At 48.3% G+C, this 4,846-nt stretch overlaps 1 pseudogene; it reads right to left on the reverse strand.

The window, feature by feature from the left end:
* Positions 1–474, reverse strand: LOC128588857 (28S ribosomal protein S17, mitochondrial-like; annotated as a pseudogene).
* Between the last annotated feature and the right edge of the window lie 4,372 nt (positions 475–4,846).

Here is a 4,846-nt window from a genome sequence, read left to right on the forward strand (position 1 = left end):
TCACTGTGAAAAAGAGATACTGAGTTCTAGATTTTTGGCTAGGTGGTTTGTTTCCAAACTGACTGGACTCTCCAGGTAGGTAGTTCCTGCCCAGGGTTTTCCTGTCACTGGATCTATGACTCTTCCAACTTTGAAAATGATCTCAGCCAGTTCCTGTTTTATATGCTTCATTTGTGGAACAGGTAAGCTTTGAGAAGCACAATATCCCCAAGTGTGCACTGCTGAAGAGCATCAGGAGCAAAGTAGGTTTTCTGCTTATTAAAAGACTTCAATAAATAGGGATCCAGAACAAGCCTGGTCACTCTCACTTTAGCAGTTTTTTGCCTTGCTGTCCCGATCACTTTCCCCACGATCTATTTGGCATGGACGGATGAATGAACTATACATTATGTGGCTTTGGTCACCTCCACCAGCTTTGAGCAGCCACGTGACCCACAGAGCTCCGGCTCCCAAGTTCATGTTTTTAAGAGCCATCTGTCCAAATGTCCAAACAGAGTGTCTTCCCTGAGCACTGCCCAGCTGCCCCCTCGGCAGTCCCATTTGGCTGTCTGGTGTGCACCCCAAGATCACAATGTCGACAATAACACTCTACTTCTGGCAGTGTTCCTCCCCCAGGCTTTTCTACCTGAGTGAATGGCACCCAAATTCCCAAGTTCAGGCTGAAAAGCAAGGAGTTAGCCCTTTCCCACACCTCTAATCTCTCAGGCGGGTCCTATCAGCTCTACCTTCCAGATGCAATCACCTGTCAGCTCCCCGACTGTCATCTGGTCATATCCTCGCCCCAGCTCCTCTGCTTCTACTCCTGCTCCGTACCTCTCATCTCTGGGCTGTAGCCAGCCCGATCTGGGGCACAGGGTTGCTTGGGCACCCCTAGAACTGGAGAAGCACAGCAGAAAGCATGGGATAGGGACTGGAGACAAGGCTTTTTGAGAACACAGTACACGGAGCCCACTCAGAACTGGATGTCACGAGTGAGGCTGGACTCAGAGGTGGGGCTGAGAGGACATGAGGTGGATGTTGGAGGCGCCAGCTGGGCGTGCTGTGCTGGAGAAGTGCCCAGGGTCAACAGCACGTGCAGGGGGGCACTGGGCCCTGCAGTAGTGCTCTGGAAGGACTCCATGAAGACAAGCCAAGGGCTCTGAAACCCTTCTGGCCAGGGCCACCTCCTCTCCCTCCCTTCACAATCTGCTTTTTCGAAAAGCAGTCTCCGCTCGCTGACTCTACCCCTGACTGCTTCTAGGGCAATGACAACTCCTGGGACACCATGCAAGTCGTGTCCTACCACACGAGTGGCTACAACCACTGCAAGGTTGTTGGTCTTGAGATGCCCAAGGGCAGATAGGAAGAGACAACAGCCCCAGGGAGTAGAAAGAATGCTGGATCCCCTCAGGGGAACGGAGTTCTAGGCTCACCCAGAGCAGTCACTGTCTATTCTCTTGACACAGGGCCATGTCAGCTGCGGGCCTCAGTCTTTCTATCTCTCAAATGGAGAGTGCAGTCTTTAAGCTGATGTCTTTCATTCATGCCCTGGCATGTCGCTGTCATCCAGTATGCTATTTCATTGCTCTTTGAGAGCAGAAACTCTCCTCTTCACTTATCTCTATTCTTTGCACCAAGCCAATGCCCAACATGGTAATGGATGTTCAAAAAATTTTAATGAATGAATGCATGTACAAATGAATGAGCCTCCTCCATTCATAGGAAGGAACGGGAAAATGTATAATACCCAAACATGAGATGGCCATGGTTGTGATGGTCGTTTGAGGTTGAGCAAATACGTGGATGACCTTAGACTGAGCCTAAATAAAGCAGGCTGTACATAAATTTGATTTTAAATTTTGTCTGTAATATATATAATTGTATATAATATAGCTTAGCCATATTATACCATGGTAAGTCCCTTCTCTGCTGTCCTCACTCTATACCTCTTGGGTTTTATAAAGACTTAGGGGTATGGACCAAACAGGAAGACTAAAGCAATGGGATGTGGTCAGGAAACTAGGCAAGGACTCTGAACACATTCAACATATAGTCATTCACTCTTTGGGCAAACATTCATTGAGCACCTGCCAGGGGCAGGCCCTCTGGGAATATGACAGGCAGCCAGACACAGAGGTGTCTCTCCCACCTGCTCCCCAACCCCTTCCCTGCCCCAGCACGGTGGAACTGAAGTTACTCAAGCTCTGGAAGAACCTCACAGCTGGAAGGGACCCAAAGTCCTCAAGTCAAGTCTTATACAAACACAGCTCCTGGGGCCCAGAGGGCTTGAGCTCACCAGCTACAAGAGGAGGAACTTGGAGTAGAATAGAAGATGAGGCTTCTTACATTCTCTACCCATCTCTTCCCCCGGGGGCTCCCTGCTTACACATGAGAAAAAATTGTCCCGTGCTTTGGGGAGGTGGAGACAAGCCCACAGCTCTGTAGGTGGAAATCTTGGAGACAGGGAGGCCATCAAGGCATTAGCCTCCAGCTCTGCCCCACCTGTTGTTTTGCTGGCCTGTTGCTACCCTGGGCAGGCAGAACATTTTCACTTCTTGTCCTCAAGTGTGAGAATTCACCAGGCCACTGACTTCCTGTTTTGTACCAGATCTATTCAAATACCACCGCTTCTAAAGGGTTTTTGATCATTAAGCAGTTTTTTAAAGTATAGCGATGATCCTCCCATCTGCTCCCACTTAAGAGTTTCTCAGACCCCTGGAGCAGAGAGTGGGCACCCTATACTCTGGCCTCCTGGCTCCATCACCGGGCTTTTTCCACTGCCACTGGCATGGGTCAAGGTCATTAAGAGTTGAAGGAGAACCTAGAAGAGAGAAAAGCCCCGTCTTCACCTCCCAGCCTAGCCATAGTTTGGATCATTCTTTAGATTACCTCTTAGATAGAAAAATCACATGATCAAAGATTGAGAGAGAAGAGAAGTTCTAGTTTCTAGAGTACTCAGGATTGGACCAGAGATGAAGCAATACCCAAGATGACCTGGGGAGACTGAGTAATCCTTCAACATAATTTCCTGAGAAGTTCTTAGCTAGGGCCAGAGCCATACAAGGAACTACATAGAACTCAGAAGAGGTATAAAACCTGATTCTGCCTACAAGAGGTGCTCCCCAAACAAGAGAGAGCAAGGCTGATCTTAAGAGAGACTAGATGCCCTGGAGCACCTAGCATGGTTCCTGGCATGTCATAGAACCTGCATGAATGAATGAAGAAATGAATGCGAGGAAATAATCCCGAAGTTGTAGAAGCCAGAGGGGACATGTAATTAAAACCAAAAGAGAACAAGAGCTACAGGTCTTGAAGAAGGCTCCCTGGAAAAGTGAAATTTGAGCTGACATGAAAAATGGGCAAAATTCGATAATTTGGAAATCCAGGGGAGGTATAAAAGAAGAAAAAGAGAGGAGTGGGTCAGAAAGAAGCTCAGAGCAGAGGATGGAGCACCCTGGGGAGGCCTGGGCTTCTAAGAGCCCTTCTCACCATGCCAAGGGGCCTGCAAAAGAGATGAAAGACCAGCTAGAGGGAGGAGATCTCAGGGCAGCTGCCAGCTTGAACTGAGACTAGATATGGGTGACAAAGGTTTATAAAGAAAATTGTCTCTTCTTGAGCAAATCATGTCAACACATTCTGAACTTCTCTCACCTGTGAGACTGTCAGGATGAAGTGAGGCTGTGCATACAGAGCCCCTGCCCAGCACCAAGATGTGCTTAGCAAATATTTGTGATTTTCCCTCCAAGTAAAGAATGATTTGGGTGGGAAAGGTCCAGTCTTGGATCCTGGTCAAGGAAATGAGGAATAATATTTAGAATCCTAGACCATTGGGGTCTAGATTTGCAGCAGTCACCTTTCAATTGCAACCTCCTAAATTAGAAAGTGATAGTGACACTTTGTCCTTGTATCTTTTCATTGTTTATTGAAAACCTACTATGTGCCAGGCCATATGCTAAACACTGAAAACACAGACAAGGTCTTTGTTTTTCTACAGGTAAGAGCCAGGAGGAGCTTTGGAGACATAGCCCAATCTTGATTTTCAGATGTTGAAATAGATGTCCAGAGAGTAGAGTGAGTGGACCATGACCACACAGCATGGCAGGGTAGGGTCAGAACCAGACCTTAGTCTACAGTGTTAAGTCCTCACCCCTTTAAGCCTTCAGGTTAGGCTGCATCCATGAAGCCGCAGACTCTACTCAGGCTCCAGGGCAGCCACAAGCTAGCTGTGGAGCCTTGGCCAAAACATGCTACCTTTCTGAACCTCAGTCTCCTCATCTATAAAATGGAGCCAATAATAATCCCTGTCACAGGGCTGCCACAGGGTCAAAACAAGTAACGTGCACAAAGTGCTTTGTGCTCTGTAGCCTGGGTACCATGCAAGCAGTTTCTGCTCCTCCTTAGGCCACCCAGGCGTCTTCTTCTACGATAAAGCAGGCTTCCGTGTCCATGCCTGGAGTGTCTTCTTAGCAAGAATTTACTGAGTACTCCTATATCCTGCAGTATCCGGGGTTACTAAAGACCTATGTGACATAACCTTGCTCATAAAGGGCTCAGCCTGGTCAAGAAACACTACCCATGGCCACCTGCAATTAGGATCAAAATGGGTGGCATCAAGTCTCAAGCCCTGAGCGAAATCATGGGAAAGATGGGACTTAGGACACCTCGGAGACTAGATGTGGCCAGAAGGGGAGGCCCAGCAAAGGCACCAAAGAGGAATAAATAGGGTTGCAGAGGAACTAGGGGTGGCCAGACCAGAGAACTACTGGCTCTCATGACTCTTTGGGCTCTTAGGGCCAGTGGAATAAAGAATGGAAAGAGGAGGGAGGGAGGCTCCAGAAGAGGCCCTGGCATGCCTGTGGGGCTAGGG

Source organism: Nycticebus coucang, chromosome 6 (assembly GCF_027406575.1).
Source record: "Nycticebus coucang isolate mNycCou1 chromosome 6, mNycCou1.pri, whole genome shotgun sequence".
NCBI classification, from domain to species: Eukaryota; Metazoa; Chordata; class Mammalia; order Primates; family Lorisidae; genus Nycticebus; species Nycticebus coucang.